The sequence below is a fragment of the Sus scrofa genome, chromosome 13 (genome assembly GCF_054392235.1).
Source record: "Sus scrofa isolate SSC_HxYL_T2T_F1_AM1 chromosome 13, Sscrofa_HxYL_maternal_Yorkshire_Landrace_v2.0, whole genome shotgun sequence".
NCBI lineage: Eukaryota > Metazoa > Chordata > Mammalia > Artiodactyla > Suidae > Sus > Sus scrofa.
Genome location: NC_139395.1, coordinates 41,323,099 through 41,348,256, shown reverse-complemented (window position 1 = coordinate 41,348,256; position 25,158 = coordinate 41,323,099). Strand labels below are relative to the sequence as shown.

At 46.1% G+C, this 25,158-nt stretch overlaps 1 protein-coding gene across 3 annotated transcripts in view; it reads right to left on the bottom strand.

The window, feature by feature from the left end:
• LOC110256581 (protein O-linked-mannose beta-1,4-N-acetylglucosaminyltransferase 2) overlaps positions 1–25,158 on the bottom strand; it is a 104,686-nt gene that overhangs the window by 6,206 nt on the left and 73,322 nt on the right. Inside the window, exons 5-10 of one of the 3 annotated variants that reach the window (XR_014822863.1) lie at positions 18,051–18,267; positions 11,996–12,255; positions 10,964–11,148; positions 10,647–10,801; positions 9,792–9,955; positions 9,213–9,305 (exon numbers count right to left, since the gene is read on the bottom strand). The gene's annotated coding sequence lies outside the window, so the exon portion shown is untranslated. Of the gene's footprint in view, positions 1–9,212; positions 9,306–9,791; positions 9,956–10,646; positions 10,882–10,963; positions 11,149–11,995; positions 12,256–18,050; positions 18,268–25,158 lie in introns of those variants that run through there. The other 2 variants (XR_014822862.1, XR_014822865.1) reach the window with 2 other exon arrangements.

Genomic DNA, 25,158 nt, shown 5'->3' with positions numbered 1-25,158 from the left:
ACTCCGAAGGCAATTCCATTTTCAGGGGGACACGAGAGCTGTGAGCTCCAGCTTTTCCATCTGACTGTGTCATGATATGACTCAGCCACTAGACGGGCTGAGCCGGATTAACCCCTTGCCCCACTGCAGTGTTTCTGTCCCTCCAGGCCTGACTGAGACCTCCTCCTTCCTGCCTGAGGCGGGAGCCCCACCCCAGCCCAGAGCACTCATGTCGTACCTATTACCCTGCACTGTAATTCTTCATTCACAAACCATATGCCTCTCCACGAAACAAACGAAACAAACTACCTGAGGGTGGAGACCAGATTTTATTACCTTTGTATCTTCAGCAGCTAAGAGTGTGGGAATGAATGAATGAATCAATGAATGCTCCAGGAGTACCCAGAGAACACCAAAAAAATAAACTAGGGCCTCAGAAACTAGTTGGGAGAAATAGCCAGAGATCAGTGTATTAATAAGTTCCATGATGGAAGGTTGTTGGATGGAGAACCTATCACTTGGCTCTTAGGCTCTGTGGTTGGTTGAGTTTTTTGTTTGTTTGTTTGTTTTTGTCTTTTTGCCTTTTCTAGGGCTGCTCCTGCAGCATGCGGAGGTTCCCAGGCCAGGGGTCTAATCGGAGCTATAGACTCCGGCCTACGCCAGAGCCACAGCAATGTGGGATCCGAGCCACGTCTGCAACCTACACCACAGCTCATGGCAACGCCGGCTCCTTGTCCCACTGAGCGAGGCCAGGGATCGAACCCGCAACCTCATGGTTCCTAGTTGGATTCGTTAACCACTGTGCCACGATGCAAACTCCAGTTGACTGAGTTTTGAACAGAGTCTACATCCCACATGCCTGGGCCCTGAAGTTTTCTGGTTTTGCTCTGATTTGACTTCATACTGACAGCCACGTCTCAGCAAAAGCAGGATTTTCTTTTTTTTTTTTTTAAACCATCTACACAGCTTTCTTCCAAAGCAGTGGTTCTCAAACCTCACTGGGTAGTAGAAACATCCGGAGTGCTTGTTAAACTACACAAAGCTGAGTTTCTGGTTTGGCATTTCTAACAGGTTCCCACTTGAGGCTGCTACAGGGGCCACACTTGGAGAACCACCAGTCGAAATGTTTTCATCTGGGTCCTGGACAAGATGTGCGACTGCATTATCCCAAGTCTAAGGAACTGGGTGTATAAAATGTTTGGTCCCTGAGCCAGGGCTCAGCTCTGTCCATCCTTGTGATAGTTTAAGCTGTCTTTTCTTGGCATAGGCAGATGGGACCATCCCAGGTGGTGTTCAAAGGCCACCAGGGCCTAAAAATGACTAACCTCATCAGTTCCAGAGAAGCACATGAAGCTTCAGGAAATGACATTTCACATCCTGGGAAAACCAGAAGCTCTGGGAAAAGGAACCAACCTTTGCAGAGCAGGCAGCAGCCAGGTGCCTCACCTGTCCCTGTTCAGAGGCAAAGCTCTTCAAGAGGAGACACCTGATGCCACCTGTGAGGGTCTCTGTGCCCTCTCTACCCTACCCAGTCTGTGTCTGTGCCCACATCCTACTTCTTTGCTGATCCTGACAGGCAAAGGTGGGAACCTGGGCTGAGATCTGCTTTCTAGCAGCTTTCCCATCACCACTCAAAAGCCAAGCTCCTGACCACGGGCTCAGCCCGCCTGGTACTCCAACCGCATCTCCCTTCTCTATAATGTGTTGGGTCCACTCTGACCTGTTGGCCTCCCCACCTGCCCCCAGACATCAACCTTGTTCCTACCTTGAGGTTCAGCTGCTGCCCTGCTTGTGAAGCTACGGCCGCACGTGGGCCAGGAGACTGGCTGTTCAGGCATCCCTTCTCCACAAAGAGCTTCCTGTTCACCCTCCATAAAGCAGCCCCACCTCCCACCTGGTCCTTTGGTCCCTGTCTTCAGAGTACTTGTTGCCATCTGTCATCATGCCCAGAATGGAATCCCCATGAAGGCTGGAAACTTGTCTGCCTTTTCCAGCTATGTCCCCCGTACCTGAAACATGCCTGGCACATTGTGCTTGTTCAATAAGGATTTCAGGAATGAATCTGTGGTTTCCACCAGGTAGGTACACCATGGAAGGCAGAACTGGGGTCTCCAATAGCAGAGCCCAGACCTGGGCTCTAAAATCCAGAATCTGGGAGTTCCCACTGTGGCTCAGTGGGTTAAGAACCCAAGTAGTATCCATGAGGATGCAGGTTCGATCCCTGGCTTCACTCGGTGGGTTAAGGATCCCGCACTGCCACAAGCTACAGCATAGGTCACAGATGTGGCTTGGATCTGGCGTGGCTGTGGCTGTGGTGTAGGCCAGTAGCTGCAGCTCCGATTTGACCCCTAGCCTGGGAACTTCCATATGCCACGGATGCAGCCAAAAGAAAAGTTTGGGGTCCACTTTCCAGCCATAGGAACAGTTGAGGGAAGATCTTAAAAAGCGATTTCAGTTGACTTCAGATAAGTGGCTCCACTGGAGAGATCTGAACCTCTCATGTGGCCTGCATGGAGTCCTCCATGGTTATCTGGCCTTCCATTTCTCACCTGGGTAGGGAATTAAAGGAGTAAAGTCCTTCTGGTGAAGCCCTTGCCAGATAACACTGGAGAAGAAAAATGCAGGATGACTAGTTCCACTTGAATTTCAGATCAGTGGCAAACAATGTTTTAATATAAGTGTATCCCACTAGATATTTGGGACATACTTATACCAAAAAAAAAATTATCATTTATCTCTGTGCCCTGTATTTTATCTGGCAAGGCCTGTTTTCATTGTCAAGTCTTAGGAATGGAAGGACAAGAAGGCTTGCATTTTTCCTGTTTTTCCCTACAAGTGAAAAAATTCTGCTATTAGTCTCCACTCACTCCAATCCCTTTTCCCTCCTTCCCAGCCAGTGGGTCATGGGCAACAGATGGACATGACCTTGAGTAACCCTGCCTGAGCTGCAGCTGAAATGCCGCCCACACAGCCACTTCCCTTGGCATCAGCAGGGCACTTACCAAAGCATGGATGCCAGAAAAATGCTCAAGTCCTAAAACAAACCAGGGCAGGAATGTTTTATAGCTGTTTGATTCTTAGATAAAGGGCCTTGAAGACAGGGAACACTTCCCTAAATGCAGAGCAAAATTCCTGTGTCAGCTTATTTATTTTGGTATTGTTAAATGCCACTTTTATTACTAATTATACCTCGCACTCATGTTGTGCTTTTCATCCAGGGATCACTAGGTACTATGCTGACATTAAGTAGCACAGCCTTGTAGCCCCTGGCTGATGTCATTTTACAGAGAACGTCCCTGTGGTGGAAACATTGAACCTTCATGGAACAGACTTGGACAGACGTTCAGAAGAGCTGGGTCCAAACCTGAGCTGGGTGATGGACATGAGGTATATATTCCCCACCCAACCCTATTACACTGTTAGCCTCTCAAGTATGAATCAGTGCTACCTCCTCCTCCTTTTTTTTAATCCCCTGCATTTAACACAATGACAGGCATGGCAAGTACTCAATAAATGTTTGCTGAATGACCAAACGAGTGATGAACAAGGAAATGAACCTGGAAGTAAACCTCGGGTTCCTTCCATTGCTTTCTTTTCCTGTGTGTGGGGTGTGTGCAGTGGCCGTCCATCCTGTGTTGATATCCCTCATATTGTGTAGCATTTCTGAGCGGGAGGTCTTTCCTGTAGCACCCGCATCCATGTCAGAGGATGGCCCACAGGCCACTGGGACAGCTTTGACTGTGTTCATCATATGTCCTGCCCCTGCAACCCTTAGTCAATCACGGAGGGGTGAAGGGCTATAAACTCTCCAACTCCCTCATCGACTTAGGTGTCTCCCTCACTGTGCCCCTGAGGGACTGTGCTGACAGTACCCTCTCAGGATGTAGCCTGACATCATATCCTTGTTTGTCCTCCTTCCCTTCCCAGTTCTGCTTTCCCACCCCACGGAGCATTTAGAACACCCGGAACACTTCCTAATGAGTCACCTTCTCTAGATTCTTCTCTCAGGGCCTGCTTCTGGGAGCCCAGCTTGATCCTGGAGCATTTTGGCTCATCTTCGCCATGATGCTCACTCTTTTTCTTGAATGAGGAAGGCGAAAACAATGATAGCAACAATAGCAACCAATCTTACTACTGGATGAGGAGCAAGAGAAGATGAAGAACAGTAAGGACTTGACATCCTCGAGGGCTGGAATATAGAATTTCAGCTTGGAATTTTCTTGAGCAAAGACAATAAAACTATGGGTCACTGCAAAGTAGGCTTCGAAAAAAAATTTTTTTAATGGCCACACCAGCACCATATGAAGTTCCAGGTCAGGAATTGAATCAGAGCTGCAGCTGTGACCTATCCTGCATGGAAATGCCAGACCCGTTAACCAGACCCTTTAACCCACTGCACCAGGCCAGGGATCGAACCTGCACCTCCACATCAACCCAAGCTACTACAGTCAGATTCTTAACCCTCTGCACCACAATGGGAACTCTGAGCAAGCTTTAAATTCTTATGTACACAGGCATGCAGCCCTCCCTACAGGCCTCCCACCTGGGGGCTACCTTCAGATAAAGCCTTGCAGGAGCCAGAAGTCAAGACCAGTGCTTACTAAATTATCAAGGCAGCTGCCTGTGATGGGAAGTCCTGCAGGCCTGGATCAGAATGTTTCTTTGCCTCTTTCCATTTAAATCAAAAGAGAACGGTAGCAAAATGGTAGGGGTGAGGAGACTGAGTAAATGTGATTAGTCAGTGGACCTGTGTCCTCAAAAAGACATTTTTAAGAGTAATTTCTGCAGAAGATCTAAATAGACATTTCTCCACAAACACAGATGGCCAAAATACACATGAAAAGATGCTCAACATCACTAAATATTAGAGAAATGCAAATAAAAACTACAATGAGGTATCACCTCACACCAGTCATAATGGCCACCATCAAAAAAGTCTACCAACAGTAAATGCTAGAGAGGGTGTGGAGAAAAGGGAACCCTCCTACAATGTTGGTGAAAATGTAAGTTGGTACAACCACTATAGAGAACAATAGAGGTTCCTCAAAAGACTAAATATAGAACGACCATATGATCCAGCAATTCTACTCCTGGGCATCTATCCAGAGAAAACAATAATTCAAAAAGATACCTGCACTCCAATATTCATGGCAGCACCATTCACCATAGCTAAGACCCAGAAGCAAACTAAGTATCTATCAACAGAGGAATGGATAAAGAAGACATGGTACCTACATACAATGGAATATTACTCTGCCATAAAAAGAATGAAATGACACCACTTGCAGCAACATGGATGCAACTAGAGACTCTCATACTAGGTGAAGTCAGACCGAAAGATAAACATCATATAAGATCAATTATATGGGGCATCAAAAAAATTGATACAAATGAACTCATCTACAAAACAAAAAAAGTCTCACAGGCTTAGAAACAAACTCATGGTTACCAAAGCGGACAGGTGGGGAAAGGGAGGGGTAGGTTGGGGGTTTGGGATTGGCATATGCACACTATAGTATATGAAGTGGATGGTCAACAAGGACCTGCTGCATAGCACAGGGAACTCTCCCCCATATTCTGTGATAACCTATATGGGAAAAGATTCTAAAAAAGAATGGATGCGTGTACATGTATAACTGAATCACTTTGTTGTACAGCAGAAACTATCACAACCTTGTAAATCAACTATATGTCAATAAAACTTTAAAAGAAGACAAAGAATCATTTCTGCATCCCCTGGGTCTTTCTGGTCCTAAGCCTTGTCATCTCTAGAAATCAAGTTCAGATATTTGGAGAGGTTATTTCTCTTTCTATCCAAGTGTTTCAGGCAGACAGGATGGGATAGCATTTAATAACTTTCTTACTGTATAAAGGGACAATGGCAGGTTAGGGGTCCCTGAGCTCCCTGAGATTTTTTTTTTTTTTTTTGGTTTGTTATATATTAAAGGGCTCTGGTGATACTGCCATAACCTATTTCGGAGGAAAACATTTATTATTAACATTGGTTTAACACTTAACTTTCTAGGGTATTTGCAGATGACATAGTCATACATCTGCCTTTTTATAGTGCTTCACAGCAGAGCACAAGACCTTCTGGCTGACACCTCATACATCACCAAAATTAAGACCTCCAGGCAAGCAGAAGAAAGTAGGACGTGGGTGGGGGTGGGGACAGCAACTGGGGAAGACGCTAATGGTTCCCGAGTTAACTTTCCTTTCGAGAGGGACCATTTCCATTAAGGAGCAAATTACTCTTAACATTAAAACATCCTTGTTTCCATGGAAACCCAAAACAACTTGAAAGAAATGGTCCTCTGTGGCCATACTGCAAGTGATGCTTCTGACCTGACTGGTGGCTGATGGAGATTAGCTCAGGGATAGAGGTCAGCCATCCAGGGGCCATCCTCCAAGTGCTGGGCATTCAACACCCCAGCTCTCCTGTGTGAAAGCCAGAAAATATCTGGAAATCAGCAAGCCAGGATGAGAGCCAGCCCCCTATCTTTTAGAAACATAACTGTATCATGATAATGTCAGAATCTTTGCTGGAGACTTTAAATGATATTAACAGACAACCATGAACAAAAGAGGAAATTAGATTTTTAAAAAATTATTATTGAACTTCCTTTTAAGGTCCAGCCCTGTCTGACCTTTTGGGGTCTCTTTTGCCTTTTTGTAAGAAGATGAGCAAGAGATCATCACTGTATGGTTTCATATGCACTTACACCCACGAGCCCCCTTGTCTCTCTCAAACTGGCCAGATGTGGCAACCCAGGAGGGAATTATTTTCACTGCTCTTTAGGAGAGATGAGATCTGTCCAACTTTATCTGGGCCACAAAACCTACTTTGTAACAAAGGATCCTGACCTTTATGCTAAAAGGGAGCAACAACTATTGTCCCTAAGCCCTGGAACCAGCAGCATTTGTGAGGAGGAAAAAAAAAGAGAACCAAGGAAAGGTAAATCCCCTGAGAAGTGAGTAAGAACCCTAAAATAGCCATTTACGGAATGCTCGCCTGACACAACAGAGGACCTTGCCTCTTTTCCACGGACACAGTGGGTGCTATTTGCTCTGGGCATCAGGAATGGCCTGCGTGGAGCATGAATTGTAACACTGATCCATCTGCCGGGATCCTTCTCTTGTCAACTGTGTGACATTCACAACACTGTATGACATTTGTGTCATGAATCAAATACACGCCTGATGATCTCCAAACAATACGTCCAGAGAGAAATAAAGCACTGCGACCTAAAAAAAGGACCCAGGAAATGAAAGCGGGCTCTGCTTCATGCTGCTGCAGGTCAGTAAAATTCCCCTAAAGGCACTGGGCATCAGCAAAGATGGGAAAAAGCAGAGAAAGGCTTCCGCATTCTGGGGAAGTAAAAAACCAACAGTGGAAAGAAACTGCAATGGCTGCTATGAGAAGGCTGGAAACAGCGCTTTAAGTCATAGCTTCCCTTCACCGATGTCCCTCCTCCAAGTCCACGCATCATCTGCAGGAGTCGCCATCCAGTTATGTTGTACACTCAGTCCCCCGTGTGGCGGGTTCCCCATCCCCAGATTCAAGGGAAGGAGAACCCATGGATACGGAGGACCCCAGTCTTACACCATTTTATAGAAGGGACTTGAGCATCCTTAGAGTTTGATGTCCTCGGGGGTCCTGGAACCAATCCTCGTGGATACTGAGGGTGGATTGCACTTTTTGGTTTTAATTCCTAAACAATGGGACATTCAAGTTTGTGTCTGTGGGAATGTTTATGGGAAAGACTGCAAACTGTGTATCAATGCACCGGATACAGAAGGCTTTTTTTTTTTTTTTTTTTTTTTTTTTGTCTTTTTAGGGCTGCACCCACGGCAAATGGAGGTTCCCAGGCTAGGGGTCAAATTGGAGCTACAGCTGCCGGCCACAGCCACAGCAACACAGGATCCAAGCCATGTCTTCAACCTACACCACAGCTCATGGCAACTCCAGATCTTTAACCCACTGAGCGAGGCCAGGGATCAAACCAGCAACCTCATGGTTCCTTGTTGGATTCGTTTCCGCTGTGCCACGACAGGAACTCTCAGAAGTCTTTATGGTGTGTGGGACTGGGGGTTTCTGCCCCATAACCTGCATGCTGAGAGAGCAGAGGCATGGCTCCCATCTGACATAACCCTGTTTGCATGACTAACCAGAGAGTAAATGCTACTTGGAAGCAAAGATAACAGACTTTGTTATAAAGATGACTGAACAGGACTAGATGGTTGGGTGATGATAAACCATTTCAGGCCAATCAATGTAAAATCACTGGACATCACGTGGCTCCCTCCATGTTTTGGGGACCTTGGGTGAAGTGCTATCTGATCCTGCACTTCCCTCCTCTGTGCGCCCTACCCCCAGCCCTCCATTCTGCTCCAGGACCCCCTGCCCCTGCCTTCTCCTAACGACACAAGCGCCACAGGGAGTTGTCACTTCCCTCCTCCCATCTGTCCTTCCTTCCTGCTGACGTCTGTAGGCCGGTGTTCCGAATGCCAAGGGCTTTTCCTTTGACCCAGTGAACCTGCTGGGCGACGCCTTTCCAGGCGGCGGGTGAGGAACACTTTGAGTCACACTGAGAAAGAGGAGGTGGTGAAGGGGCATGGTTTCTAAGAATGTGGCCTGGAAGTCACGTGTGTGCGTGTGTGTGTGTGTGTGTGTGTGTGTGTGTGTGTGTGTATGCACGCTTGCATGCACCATTTTCTAAAGGACAAGGAAAAGCAAGCCAAGGATTTCCTGGCTGGTTCCCACGCAAACTCCCCTACTCCCAAGTCCAACAACTGCTGGGAGAAAGAGGCTTCCTCCAATCCCCCTGCTGCCCTCTCCAACTTATCAGGACCCAGCAGATGCCAAGCCGTCCCACTGTGAACTGCATCCTCCATCATCTTTAAACATCACTAAGCCCCTTGATCAGGACTTGCACAAAGGTAACATTTTATAAAAGTAAAGTTGTGGATTGCCACTTGAATAGAAAGATGCCCTCCTGCCCCCAGCCCTGATACGGAGACCTGAATACAGACTCCGAAAGAGAAAGGTGTGACTCCCTCCAGGTCTCCCCTTGATTTATCCTGAGCAGCTGTTGAGCATAGGCAGGCCTTGGACTCCAGGGCCAGACTGCGCCTGCATCTCGGCTCTGCCAGTGGCATGTTCTGTGACCTTGGGCAAGTCATTTAGTCTCCCAGAGCCTCAAATTATTTTCTGAAAAGTATAAATAACTTACCTGCTGTGTGGGATTGTCAAGAGGGATTCAATGGATTCAAGCATACAAAGCATCCAGACCACGCCTGGCCGTTGCAGGCACACCACACCTTGCCTTAAATGCAGAAGGAAGAGCATGGTGTTATAAGAAAGACCAAGGAACACCTACCATGTTCCTCCATTTTCCTCCCTGTATTTATTTATTTATTTATTTTTGCCTTTCTGTCTTTTGTAGGGCCGCACCCGCGGCATATGGAGGTTCCCAGGCTAGGGGTTGAATCGGAGCTGTAGCCACTGGCCTACACCAGAGCCACAGCAATGCAGGATCCAAGCCACATCTGCAACCTACACCACAGCTCACCGCAATGCCGGATCCTCAACCTACTGAGCAAGGGCAGGGATCGAACCCTCAACCTCATGGGTCCTAGTCAGATTCGTTAACCACTGAGCCATGACGGGAACTCCTACCTCCCTGTATTGACCCTTTAACCTGAATAGAAAGAAAGAGCAAGAAAGAGCAACCATAGTTTCTTTTCTTTTCAGTCCTCCCCTACTCATCAGTAAGATGAGGGCAGAGAGTACTGGTAAAATGTATGCTTACCAAGAAGTGAAATAAGAACAGTCTGATGCCATATCCCCATTGTTCTGGTAGCGATGAACTAGAAATCCATGGATAAGTTGGGAAATAAGAATTGTGTCACTTTGGGGATTCCACATCGGAGTTAAAAGCTGTTCTGTGTGCATGTAAAACTGTCCTTGTATAATCTAAAGACAAAGGTTAAAAATCTTGCTAATAAAGAATTTTCATTCCTTCATTCATTTATACTTGCAACAGCATTACATAGCAAATAAAAAACACCATGACAAGTTAGAGAGAAACCAAAAAAGGTAAAAGTCCTTACTTATATTTTGGTACCTTTGATGACGCTTTTCCTGCTCTTTTGAACAAGGGGCCCCACATTTTCGTTTTGTACGGGGCCCTGTAAATTATGGGATGGGCTGTGCCCACAGGCCAACTCCTATGTGCTGCTTCTGATAAGCCCCTCCCCAGCCTGGTTTCTCTTACAGCTGGGAGAGCTGAAGGGAGATGGAGGGTGGGGGTGGCACACTGCTGGGGCCTGACTTCCCAGAGGCACCTAATGCCCCCAGAGGGTCCTTTGAGGTCCCTTGGCAACCTGCGGTCAGAGCTGTCAGCAATTGAGAGGATGGCATGGCACCTCCCACTCCCCAACCACAGCCTCCCCCCCCCCACTTCTGTGTTTGCCAGATGTCAGGTCTAAAGGCACCTTCAGCCAGAGGAAAGGGAAGGATATTCCACACCATGAACGGGGGTGCTGCCAGCCAGGCCTCAGGCCTGAGGGCCAGCCTGGTTCTTGGTTTTGAATGGCAGGAGCAGAGCAGGGCTGTCATTTCTCTTCCTGGGATCAGAATCAGACAAATCTCCTCTGTGGCTTACCAAGCAATAAGTGGGTAACGCCGATGAATGTCAGTGCAAATTACAGCTCCAGACTCCTGTCGTCAGCTTTGTGCTGCTTCTTGTCGCTTTAACGCAAAGAGACAGCCTGGAGCTGATAATAAGCCAGAAGGGTGGGGGAATCGGAGAGGGTGGCTCTGTCAGGGACAGGAAAAATGCATGTTGGAGAAACTTATTCAAGACAGTAAAACCCCACAGCAATGATTTCCTTGATTACCTGTTGGAAAGGGGGTATTTAAGGATGTTAGATGACTGGACAATGTCTCTCAGGTATTTACAAAACTGAACAGCTCTCTCACCCATACATTCACCCACCAATCCATCCATCCATCCATCTCCTCCATTAATAACAGCTGGACGGGGCCTCTTGGCACACTGGGATTATGAAGGACTAGTGGGACTCCATCGACTGCTTGCAGCCAGTTTCCTGGGGTTGTTTATAAGAAGAATTTTGGAGAGATCTTGGGAGGAAACACCCCCCTTCCTAGAAAAAAAAAGAGGAGGGGTGAATTTAGGGCCTTTTAAGCTGGAACAGCCCAGCTCAAAACTCCCATTCTACTCAATTAAATAGCATTTTCCAAGCTAGTGGATGAGTGTCGCTGTTTCAGAGACCTCCTTGGCTGATAGATGAGCTCTCCCTTCCAGCCGGCTGAAGGAAGAAGCCTCACATTTTCAAGTGCCAGAATTCAAATGTGTCCATCTGTCTTGAAGCCTGAAAGGGTCATTTCCTATTAACATGCAGCCTCACTGTATCTCTGCCCACATCACACATTTGAGGAAGCGATGCAGCCAAAACAAGAAGCCAAGCCTTCCTACAGCAGTGCTGGCAGGCTTGTATCTAAGGAATTCGAAAGGGGCCAAGAAGGTAGCCATGTGAGACACACACCTAGTATACCTTCTTAGGCTCCTCGGTGGCTATTCTCTCTCAGCTAGTGTCCCACCTGTCCCTGGATGGCATCCACTTTTGAATGTGGATGAAATTCCTCATGGGGGGCATGGAATCTGGCTTCCTGGACAGGTCGTCACGGCTGGATAATGCAAGGGATCTAACTCCCCGGGAGGTGAATGTTAACCTGGGAGGAAGAAAGTGGGAGGGCAGCTGATAAATTCCTCCACCATCCATTCTCCCATGAGTGACACTGGATGGCTGATTCCTTCTTGCAGCCTTTCTAGAGAAGCTCTGTGCTAAGTGAATCTGGTGCCCCTTCACTGCTCAGGGGGAGCTCACCACAGCAAAACAAGGTACCATATGACATGGTATCCCGTGACTTGTTTCCCTTACCTCCCTGGCCCTGGACCTGAACCTTCTAACCAAATCATCAGAACCTTACCCTTGCTTAAGGCCAGCTCTCTGGAGGACCTGGACTAAGGCAATACATAATATGTGTTCAACACCCGCTGTGTGCCCACAGGTGCCTTGAATACATTCAAAACCGATTATGGGAGTTCCTGCTGTGGCACAACAGGATCAGCAGCATCTCTGCAGCTCCAGGGCAGAAGCTCGATCCTGGCCCAGCACAGTGGGTTCAAGGATCCGGCATGGGTCACAACAGAGGTTTGGATCTGATTGCTGGCCTGGGAACTTCGTATGCTGCGGGGTGGCCAAAAAAGAAAACACAAACAAATGATTATGGAACTTGGAAAATTCATTCAGAGAGGAGGACATATATCCCAAGGTCACCTAGAAAATCAGAAGCAGATTGTGAGTGAAATTGTTGGAAGTGAGTAAAAAATAGCTGATGAGGAAAACAAGGAAAAGAGTTGGGGAGCTTAGCAGGGATGAGGTGACATCCGATCTGCTGAGGCCAAATGAAGAACAGAGGGGCTTCTGTATTCCTGGAGATTTCTGATCAAAATTCCAGGCCCCCAACTTGGTCCCCAAATGTCTGTAGAAGATGTAGCTTAGGCAGTACATTAGGGCTTTCTTCACAGCAGAAGTAATTAAAAGAGTGGAGGAGGGACAGCTTTCAGTACCATCACACTAGTTTTCCATCTCTGTGTAACTAACACATCATTGCAAAACCTAGTGATTTAAAATGACAGTACACATTGTCAGGGGTTTGATGGTAGCCACTGTGATGGATGTGTGGTGGAAACTCACTGTGCTTCTTGGCCTTGCCTTTTCCTCATGGGTGCTGATATGCAGCACCTTTTCATATACATATGCCCATTTGTTTATCCTTTTTGTGAAGTGCCTGGTCAAATCTTTTGTCCATTTTTTCCTGGTGGATTATATTTTTTATCAATGTACGGCCATAAGTTACACATCCTAGACAAGAGTCTTTTGTCAGATAAATCAATGGCAAATATGTACGCCCTCAAAAAAAAAAAAAACCCCAACAGTATAAAATTATTATCTCTCATAATTTCTGTGGGTCAGGAATTCAGGAGCAGCCTGGCTGGGTGGATCAGGCTACAATCTGTTGTGAAGTTCTAAAAACAAACAAAAAACACACAAAAAAAGGGAGTTCCCATCGTGGGGCGCAGCGGAAATGAATCTGACGAGGAACCATGAGGTTGCAGGTTCGATCCCTGGTGGGCTAAGGTTCTGGTGTTGCTGTGGCTGTGGTGTAGGCCCGCAGCTGTAGCTCCAATCAGAACCCTAGCCTGGGAAACCTCCATATGCCGTGGGTGTGGCCCTAAAAAAAAAAAAAAAAAAAAATCTGTTGCGAAGTTAAGTCAGATTGTGGCTGGGCTGCAGTCAAGTGAAGGTCTGACTCAAGCTGGAGGATCTGGTTCCAAGGTGGTTACTCACATGGCTGTTGGCAGGAGGCCTTAGCTCCTCTCCATGAGGACCTCTCCCCAGGGCCACTTGAGCTTCTTATGACATGGTGGCTAGCAATCTGAGAGACCAAAGCAGAAGCCACACTGCCCTTCATGACTTAGCTTCAGAAGTCATACACTGTTCCCTGCCTCCTGCTCTACTGGTCACACAGAAAGCCGGATTGCAAGCAGGCAGAGCATGTTCAAGGGCATAGATCCTAGGAGGCGAAGACTCTGTGGGGAAGAGGAGCATTTTGGAGGCCAGACCATCACAGAAGGCTGCAACCTCAAAGCTGGGAGAGTTCTTAGAGATCTTCTGTTTCAACAACGTTCAACAGCCGAGGAAGGCAAAGGTCAGGGACGTGGAGCGATGCACTGGAGGGTCGCATAGAGCATTACCTGTTCACACTAAACAGTGCCTGCAGGCAGCACACACTGCAAGGCCATGTAAGAATCACAGCCCAGGAGTTCCCACTGTGGTGCATCAAAAATGAATCTGACTAGGAACCATGAGGTTGCGGGTTCGATCCCTGGCCTTGCTCAGTGGCTTAATGATCTGGCATTGCCATGAGCTGTGGTGTAGGTTGCAGATGCAGCTCAGATCCTGCATTCCTGTGGCTGTGGCCTAGGCTGGCAGCTTTAGCTCCTATTCGATCCCTAGCCTGGGAACCTCCATATGCCACAGGTGTGGCCCTAAAAAGACAAAAAAAAAAAAAAAAAAAAAAAAACACAAAAAACCACAGCCCATGGTCAACCAGGGTCACTATGAGAATGAAGGCAGTCAGAGGTGGTACTTTAAGGGAGAGCTGCTGAATGAATCCAGTGCAAAGCTGATTACAGCAGTTCATTCATTCAAAAAAATATTTATTGAGTGCCTTTTTGATGCCTGGCACTGTTCCGGACATCAGCAAGGTAAGCAAAAACATGTTCCTGCTCTTACGGACCTTAGAGTGTAGGGAAGACAGACAAGCAATTGTGTAGCCCCAGAGATAATGGAAATATGACAACCATGGCAAGTGCTTTGAAGAGGAGGCTGAAGCACTGTGCAAACACAGAACACTGAGTTTGTTCCAGCCAGGGAGGCATCTCCAAAGAAGTGATGATTCAATTATCATTTGACAGCCTGAAAACTGAGTTTCACCATCAATGAGATGATGATTTTGGTTCACAATGTATTTGTTGTTTTTTTTTTCTCCACCTATTGTATTTTCCACCTCCAGATGTTCCATTTGGGGTTTTGTTTATATTTTTGATTTCTCTCGCAATTGAGTTCATGTTTTCCTTTAACATCCTTGAATATATAAGATTTATAATAATGATCTTAATAGCCTTGCCTGCTAGTTCCATCGTCTCTGCCATTTCTGGGCATAGCTACATTTTTTTTTCTCCCAGTTGCAAGTCATATTTTCCTGATGTTTTGCACGTCTCGTAATTTTCTGTTGAATGCTAGGTAAGGAGCACTTTACAGTATTAGGTCTCAGATTTTGTCTGACTCCTTGAAAGAGTGTTAGACTTTGCTCAGGCACACAAAGTTACTTGGACACAGTTTCATCTTTTCAGGGCTATTGCATTTCAACTTTGTTATGCTGCATCCAGAATAGCCTTTAGTCTAGGATCAATTTAGCTCTGTGATTAAGGCAATACCCTTCTGAGGACCCCTACCCATGTCTTACCAGGTCTGCACTTCAACTGGCGAGAATGCCAGCGATTTCCAGCCCTGTAAGAACTCCAGGAATTGTTCCATCTGCTCCTTGTAGGTGGTTCTTTTTCCTGACTCGAGGAATCTTTTCAATCCCAGGTGATGGTCAGAGATCAAAGACAAGGTTTCTATCCTGAAAATCTCTGGCGTTTTTCTCCATGTGTAGAACTCCCTTCTCTCTGGTACTCTTCCCTGAAAGTGGGAACTTCCTTGGTCTCCCACAACTCTGAACTTTGTCTCAAGTCCACAAGACTACCAGGTTCATCTGGGTTCTCTCTCAATGGTGAGCTGGTGCCAAGGCAAGACCCACTTTGCTTGTTTCCTTCACAATCCTGCCTTACGAATGTTGAAAGTTGTTGAACAATGTTGAAAGTTGCTGTTTCATTTTTTTTTCTTCTGATTTTATAGTTGTTTAAGGCAGGGATATATATCTAGTCCCTGTTGCTGCATCATGGCATATGTTTTCTTTAACTTTTCAAAAAGCTTTAATGAAGCATAACTGATATAATAAACTGCATACATTCAAAGTATAAAATAAACGTCTTGATGTATGAAACTATCACCACCATCAAGACAACAAACATATCCAACAGCCCCAAACTTTCTTCATGGTACTTCTGCAATCCATCCTTTTGGCTCCCTGGACCCTTCCTCCAAAGCAACCACTGACCTGCTTTTTATTCCTTTTTTTAGGGCCTCATGTGAGGGGTCAAATTGGAGATGCAGCTGCCAGCCTACACCACCACCATCACAGCAATACAGGATCCAAGCCACATCTGCAACTTACACCACAGCTCACCCACCGAGCGAGGCCAGGTATTGAACCCACATCCTCATGGACACTAGTTGGTTCATTACTGCTGAGCCACAACAGGAACTCCAACCACAGATGTGCTTTTAATCACAACGGATTAGTTTGCATGTTCTCAAGTTTTTTATATATTCCTTTTTGTCTGGCTTCTTTCACTCAGCATAATTATTTTGTTTCACTAGTTTCTCCTTTTTCGTGGCTGAGTAGTATTCCATTGAGTGGATATACCACAATCTGTGTGGTTATTTTGTTTGTGCCATATTTATTCATTATTGATGGACATTTGGATTGCTTCAATTTTAGCTAGTACATATAAAGCTGTTATGAACATTTATGTAAAAGTCTTTGTATGGACATGTGCTTTCTTTTTTTCTTGGATAAATACCTAAGGAATTGCACATATGGTGGGTGCATGTGTAACTTTTAAAGAAATTGTTTTCTAATGGCATTTGTTTTAAAGCCAGTTTTTGTTTGGTTTGGTTAGGGATCCATGTGGTGGTATGGTAAATCTGAGATGTTTGGTTATAAATGTTTGACTTCTCTTATGCTGAAGCAATGAGCAACTGTCATATTGATTAGTCTCAGCACCAACAGTTTGGAAAGCAGACTTTCACCACAAGATGGAAAAATAAGAGGAGAGAATATGAGGGGCTCCCAGCCTAGCTGACAGCAGTGGGAAAAGAAATAGAACTCCTGGATTTTTTTTTTTTTTTTTTGCTTTGAGGTATCTAAATGGAAATTGAAGTGAATTTGCTCTTTTTGGACAATTCATCCTTTTCTTGTGAATTTTGAAAATATAAAATGTTGGAGAACTGAGGTCAGAGCTGTTTTTTGAAGTTTGGGGCTCTTTCCTTGATGTTTGGACTTTGAAGCTCCTGTCTGTGAATAAATTCAGCCTTTGTTTCTCCTTCCCCTGCTGCACAATGCCACTGAGTTAGGAGACATCCAGTAGGGATAAGTCACCTTTCTTTGATCCATACACAAATGGAACTCCATTTAGCCAGCAGACGAATGGGATTCACAAACGCCTGTCTGGCTCTGAACCACACACCATGTTTAATAGAAGGGGCAGCGGCAGCACTGTCTATCTCTGCTCCCTCCCTCTTTCCCAAATGCCCAGCACAGATGGATCCTCTTAAAGGAGTTTCCTGGTGGCGGGCAATGCTGTTCTACTTCCATTAGTAGCCCATGCCATGTAAGACATCTGGCAACACTATTTCAGTGCAGAGACCCTGGGAATTTCATAGTTCCCCAGGGGTGGGGAAGGAACTCAGTGTGGATTGGGTGTCCAGCCTCCTCGGCCATCCTAACAATGCAGAATCAACTGCAGATCAAGAGTCCTCGTGTGCTGCCAAGGACCTCAAAGCAGGTGGCAGCAGGTGACTTCCTCTGACTCTGCAGCCAGCTCGGCTCACCGTGCAGCTTGAGGAAATCTGTTATAGAACATTCATGTCCATATTCCCAAACGTAGGACAGAAATGCTAAATGTTCCCCTTCTGGCCTTTTCTTAACCGGCTCTGGTAAATCTTTAGCTGTGTGATTTGGGCTTTAGCCAAGAACAGGGACCCTACTGATTATTCTGTTTCCCATTGTTGGTTTTAGGCTTTATGCTTAATAAAGATGCTGCTTCCTGGAGTTCCCGTCGTGGCGCAGTGGTTAACGAATCCGACTAGGAACCATGAGGTTGCAGGTTCGGTCCCTGCACTTGCTCAGTGGGTTAACGATCCGGCGTTGCCGTGAGCTGTGGTGTAGGTTGCAGACGCGGCTCGGATCCCGCGTTGCTGTGGCTCTGGCGTAGGCCGGTGGCTACAGCTCCGATTCAACCCCTAGCCTGGGAACCTCCATATGCCGCGGGAGCGGCCCAAGAAATAGCAACAACAACAACAACAACAACAAAAAAGACAAAAGACAAAAAAAAAAAAAAAAAAAGATGCTGCTTCCTGCGTTGTTATGTGGGGACCCACCTCCACCTTCCTGTCCACAAACATCATCTCGGTAACTTGTTTGCCCTGAGCCTTCCGGACCCTGCACCACCCAACCAATGCTGGCCGTGGCCCTGCCTATGCCTAGAGACAGAGACCAGTCATGCCAGACCAGGGCTGAGCCTCCTTACCTGGCCACGCAGCGGACTCCCAATGGCCATGGCAAGCTGGTCGATAGAGATGAAGAGTCAGACACTGAGTGCAGGTGACAGTGATGTCAAAATGGATGGCAGTTTGGAGACAGGAAGGCCAACCCCCACCAAGCATTCTAGTTCTCTAGCAGGTGACAAGCAGAGGACTGAAGGCATCTCCTTCTTGGCTTCCTCCTCCTTAGGGATACTGGTCATGCTGGGGAAATAAACACACAATTGATTTTGTTGTCTCCAAACCCCTGGTATTGTGGTTGAGTGGCTGTGGTTGTCATGGCAGCAAGTAACATTTTCATTATCATCTGTGGCCTTTTCCCCTCTCCTGGGAAATGTTTGACATGATTCTGGTTCTCCATGCTGGTTCTGTTCCTTGTCTTTTGGGGACAGATTCTTTCTCATCTCAGATTGGGGAGAATTTCTGTTGGTTTGGAGGGACAGGCTGATGTGTAGGAAAGATGGGGGCGGGGTGAGAGAGGGAATCGGAGGGGCAAAATTATGTGTATGAATAGGGGGAGACCAGAGCAAGGGGACAGGTTGTCACTGGGCAACAGAAGAGGGAGGGAGATGGGAACAAGAAGGGACACGGGGAGAGAAGTGATGCCGAACCCAAGTTCACTCTGCTTGCTGCACCACAGGCCAACAAATCAGGAGACAAGCTGTTGGGACAAAAGGAATAACAACTTTGATCAGAAAGCTAGCCAACCGAGAAGATGGCAGAATGGTGTCTCAAAAAATCCATCTTCCCTCAGTCCAAATTCAGGATCCTTTTATACAGAGGAAAGGGAGGGGGAGGAGCCAATGGTCACTCACTCACGGTTGCTAGCAGCGGGGGAGGGCCCACTGCAATGCCGACCCATGGCTGAGCAGGACCACTAAAGGTCACTCACTATGGGTTACTCGGTCACAGAAGCAGAGGGGGACAAAGGAAGAGGGACCCGTGCAGGGGAGGACACTCTGCCCTCAGAAGTCCCTTGCAGACATGCAGATCTGTGACCACTGTCAGCTCCCCTCCTGTCTGCCTGCCTGGGCTTGTTCAGTGTCCTCTGCCTGTTACCAGCCCACAAGCCTCTGGGAGGCAGCACAACTTTCTCCGCAGCCCCCACCCCACAGCCCCCACCGTGTGCCTCAAAATATCAGGCAATTCAATGCCAAATGAATAAATTCATGGATGGACATTCTAATGCTTTTTCAGATGGAAAACACTGAATAAGGCTTTGAAAGCGGACTGAAGGATGGGAATCAAAATCCTTAGAGACAGATGGTCAAACTCACCTGCCAGTTTGTGGGTTTATTCTGAGAAATGCAGCTTCAAAGAAGACTGGCGATAGATATTATATTGGCTAGAAAGAGGGCACTTTTCTCTGAGGAAAATTCCCCCTATTCTGAGCACCTGCCTGGGGCTATTTTGAATCACTGTTTGTGGCAGAAGAAAAGCAGGTGTCATTGGCTGATGTCTTCAGCTCCAAGCACCCCCACCCTGAGATGCTTCAGGCCCCTGCCCTCAGGACGGGGAGAGAGACTTGGAGAACGTGGCTTCTTATCACAGTTATTGTAGGGTGGCATCAGATAATGGCTGTGACCATGTTTGGAAGGGTATAAAGCCTTGTCCCCATTATGGTCCCAGGGCACCTTTTGGAGTAAGATCCTGACTGTTGTGGGCACAGGCCCTTCTTGCGGGATACTTGGAGGGGAGTGCTGATACAATGAGAAAGGAGAGAGGAAGGTGCCTCTGCATTTGCCTCTTGGGGATGCTCCATACAAAAGGCTGGACCTTTCTAATATGGTCAGAACTATGTGTGGCCTCATGCCCAAGACCAGATCTAGGAAGAGAGAAAGGTTTATAGTGGAAAACCCCAGCTTATGTCTACTGATAGCAGTTTCCAAACTATGGGAAAAAGCAGGGCAAACAGGGAGGCTGACACATACTGACCAAACTCACAGGGGACTGATGCATAAACCCAAATGCTACTTATTTGTGAGGCATTCTTCAAGTTCTTTGATATCTGAAAATCTGCCCTGTTTTTTTTTTTTAAAGCTTCTGTGTGACTAAGCACCTGACATTGTCTATAAAAGAAAAGAAGAAGGGTCCATTAAGTCTTATTCCCAAGAAAGGCAGGAAATGGGGCAAGGAACAAGTTTGTTGCTCTTTGCATTTATTAATCTTTCTTTTTGGACTCAAGCAAAGGAACTGCATTAGAGGGAAAGATAAATTTCCACTAAATGTCAACCCTAACACTTTTCTTTTGAATGTAACCCAGATATTAGCTACCTCCCCAACCTGGTAGAGATCCAAGTAAGGTTGGCTTGAGCCATCAGATCTGTGACCTTTAGAAACCTAGAGATTTCCCCAAGATTTCTGCACATCCTTGGGGGCCTGTGTGCTCATGGCTCCCTCTGTCTTTCCATGCCCTGCCCTGACTTCTGCTTGCCTGTATGTGGTCCTTTTTCTATACTGCTACAAGCCACAATGCTTGTCAAGTGTATCAAGATTCCCTCTCACACCAGGCATCTATGAGCTGAGCAGAATCCTCCAACTATTTCAGGAGTGAAAGGGCTAGAAGAAAAAACAAGGGCAAATTTCTATCATAAGGACACAACTACAAAATCCAATAGAAGAGCACCTCTGATGCTCAGGCAGCCTCTGGCCACCCCACACTGACATTCTCCCACTCTCTCCTGCCTCTCTTCATCTTGTCCTTTCCCTTGCTCCTTCTTCTTTTTTTCTTTCATTCTCTCCCCAACTCTCCTAGTGGCTAAAAAATTCCTCCTGTTTTATATATGGCAGAGTGGCTTCAACTTCAAGACCTCACATTCTACTTTAAGCATTTATTAAGGTCTTTTTTCCAAACAAAGTGCCTAAGAGGCACTCCCATACCATTAAACTAACAGCATCGCATCTCCTTTCCTAGACAAATCCTACTGAACTTCTCCATCTCAGTTTCCTTTAAGCACTCCAAGGGTTTAGCTATGATCAGCTCATCCCATTTCCTTTTAGGAAAGTCTGCAGACCAAACTCCTGTTTGTTACTTCCTAGCTGTTTGTGAGAGAAGCTGGCTATGGGATCTTGGACAAAGTAAATAAACCCTCTAATAAGCCTCCTTGGGGAAGGAAATGACAGGTAACATACAAAGCTATTGAAAAGATCAAGGGATGCATGTGAAAATGCTTTGTCAGCCACGGAACCCAGTAAGACTTATGACTGTTTACATATGGGACCATGCTAGCCAGGATACCAAGCAAGGCAGTCACTGGTTGTCTGAGTCTCTGTGTATCTTTCTTTCTCAGTGACAGCAGCTTGACTGATGCACTAGTCCAAACACCCTGGGGCTATTTTCTCATGTACAATAAGAGGCCATTTACTTGATGTGTATAAAGAGCACTAATGAGTATAGAACAATCTGTCCTACCAGAGGTGGAGCATCTTAGGATACAGAAAGTCTCTATTTGAGGGACAAAGAAATGCCTGCATGCCTACACACAATCCTTGCCCCTGAGCACCTTATAATTTAGAGCAAACATCACTTAAAAAATCTATTCCTCTTTCACTTCATTCCACAAACAATATATTTATTGTAGATTATTAGAAACAATGGTTGAAGAGAGAAAAAGATGGAGATTAATTCATCTGTGGCCTCCCTGCCTAGAGAAAACCACTACAACATTTTCATGTTTTTGCAGCCTGCATGTACTCGGTGTGAACTTCTCCATGATATTTGGGCACATGGTAGGTCATATGCCTTATTTTTACAATAAATTAAAACTATCTCAGTTGCCCAGCTTTTAGATCCATTCACTCTTTCAACAGGTATTTACTGAATGCTTATCATGCACCAGGCACACTTCCAGGTGCGGGGGAAATAGCAGTGAGAACAAAAATCTCTGTCATTGTCCAAGTGACATTCTAATTGAGGGAGAGAGACAATAAACAAAGAAAAATAGTACAACAGCTGGGCATAAACGCCATGAAAATATCACAACAGGGTAAGGGCTTTTGGAGGATTAGGCAGGCTGAAGTTTTAAATGGAGTGATCAGGGAAATACTGAAAGAAACAACCTGAAGAAGGCAAAGAACTGAGCCATCTGGAGACCAAAGGGAACGCATTCCGGCAGAGGGAACTGCATGTGCAAAAGCCCTGGGGTAGAAGTGTGCTTGGCATGTCATGGGAACAGCAGGGGGGTCAGCGTGGTTGGAAGAGTGGGTCATGTAGACAGGGTATAGGAGATGAGACAGGGAGGCACAAAGCCTTACTGTAGGGCCTTGAGGGCCAGTGAAAGGATCAGGCCATTCCCTGTTTAGTGATGGGACACTGCTGGTGTTTCCAGGATCGTAGCTCCACAGTCTGATTTAACATTACGAATGAGCTACTCAGGGGTCAAGCTAGGCACAGGGAACCTGTTAAGAGGCTACTGCAATAATCCAAGAAAGAGACGATGGTTATCTGGAGCAGGAGGGTCATCAGAGGTAGTGAGGTGAGATGGTGTCTTGATGTATTTGAAGACGGAACTGAAATGTAAGACGGGGGAGAAAGGTCAAAGATAACGCCAAGATTTGCCCTGAGGCATCTCAAGAATGGAGAGCAGGGGGGATGGGGGGGAGACTGTGGGAATACCGGGTGGAAGGTGGCTCAGACGTTGGTTTTTAACGTGTTAACTTTGAGATGATAAACGCCAAATGGGATATCCAGAAGGATGGTCTGCAGTTTGGGGAGAACCTGGAACTAGAGGTATAAATTTGAGTTCCAAAAGCAAAATGTTACTGCTTAAAGCCATAAGGTAGTATGGAAGGAAGTATCTGTAGACAACAGAAAGTATCCAGGAAGAGGCCTTAGATTAGCAAGAACCTCATCTCCCTCCTGGGGCTCCCCCAGATCCCTGGATAGTCCAAGAATAGACTCTGAGTTTATACCAAAATGGTCCCATTTCCAGTCTAAAGCAGGGAAAGCCATGACCCATAATGAGAGCCATGATTCACAGACATGGACAGCAGACTTGTGGTTGCCAATGTGGAGGGGGAGGGAGTGGGATGGACTGGGAGGTCGGGCTTAATAGATGCAAACTATTGCATTTGGAATGGATAAGCAATGAGGCCTGCTGTATAGCACAGGGAACTATATCCTATCACTTGTGATGGAACATGGTAAAAGATAACACAAAAAAGAAAATGTGTATAGATGTATGACTGGGTCACTTTGCTGTATAGCAGAAATTGACAGAACAGTGTAAATCAACTATAAATTAAAAAATTAAATAAACAAACAAAACAAAAAGAGGGCCCAGAATGTTGAGGTGTTTGAGGAGGGCTGGCGAGTAGCACTCGCTTTGTCACCTGCTCACTTGAGTGCTGAACTGAGAAACAAACAGGAAGAGTAAATCAGATGGAGACCAGAAGGTCACTTACACAGAGAAAGCTCATACTGGAGACAGAGGTTTGGATCAAACACTGAATCCCAGAAATAAACCATCTCACTCACCCCATTATGGCAGAGCTGGACCAAGAGGCCTGGCCTTCGAGATACAACATGGGAGAATAGACCCGAGAGGATTTGGGCTATTACTGCCCGGCTTCCCCTTCCAAACTCACCATCAGATTAAGTCGAACCCTCCACTCAGGGAGGGTGACAAGGATGGGGGGCTGGAGGGATGAGGAAAGTTCAGGGGTGTCGCACCAGGGGCACTGCCTCCACTTAGCTGGAAGCATTTTGGGGAAATAAGCTATCCCCACCCCCAGTCCCATCAACACACACACCTTTTGACAGACAAAAGGCCCCTGTAGAGCCCTTGGAGGAGGTGATTCACTCCTCCAATGGTGAACAAGGGGCTCTGCACAGTTCTTGACACCAAACCCCACGTCACGTGTAGACACTGCTATGCAGAGAGAGGTGTGTGCCTGTGTGCACACACACAGGATCATACCATATGATCATAGCTTATTTTACAACTGCTCCTTTCACTTAATAATATCCCAGGGCTTACAAATAACAAATGCTGGAGGGGGTGTGGAGAAAATGGAACCCTCCTGCACTGTTGGTGGGAATGTAAGCTGGTACAACCACTGTGGAGATCAGTATGGAGGTACCTTAGAAAATTATACATAGAAATACCATATGACCCAGCAATCCTGCTCTTGGGCATATATCTGGACAAAAGTTTCCTTGAAAAAGACACATGCACCCGCATGTTCATTGCAGCTCTATTCACAATAGCCGAGACATGGAAACAACCCAAATGTCCATCGACAGATGATTGGATTAGGAAGATGTGGTCTATATACACAATGGAATACTGCTCGGCCATAAAAAAGAACAAAATAATACCATTTGCAAGAACATGGATGGAACTAGAGACTCTATGCTGAGTGAAATAAGTCAGAAAGACAAATACCATATGATGTTACTTATAACTGGAATCTAATATACAGCACAAATGAACATCTCCTCAGAAAAGAAAATCATGGACTTGGAGAAGAGACTTGTCCTCCCAGGGGGAGAGGGAGGGAGTGGGAGGGATCGGGAGCTTGGGGCTATCCGATGCAACTTGGAATGGATTTACAATGAGATCCTGCTGAGTAGCATTGAGAACTACATCTAGATACTTTCAACAGAACGAAGCGTGGAAAAAAAGTGTGTACATGGAAGTGTAACTTGGTCCCCATGCTGTACAGCGGGGGAAAAAAAAAAATCATGGACTTGCAGAATAGACTTGCGGTTGCCAAGGGGAGGGGGAGGGAGTGGGGTGGTTGGGGAGCTTGGGGTTGACAGGTACAAACTATTGTCTTTGGAATGGATTAGCAATGAGATCCTGCTGGGAACTATGTCTAGTCACTTATGATGGAGCCTGATAATGTGAGAAAATAGAATGTGTACATGTATGCTTAACTGGGTCACCATGCTGTACAGTAGGAAAAAATTATATTGGGGAAATAACTATTAAAAAATAATAAAAAAATCTTATGAATAAACCCATAAAATCTTAGCCAGTTTTGGAAAATTTTTACATTTTACATTTCACTGCCTTTTGGGGAACTCATTATTTTTGGATATTATAATTCAAAGCAAATAAAATTCTCTTTTCATAAATAATAATAATATCC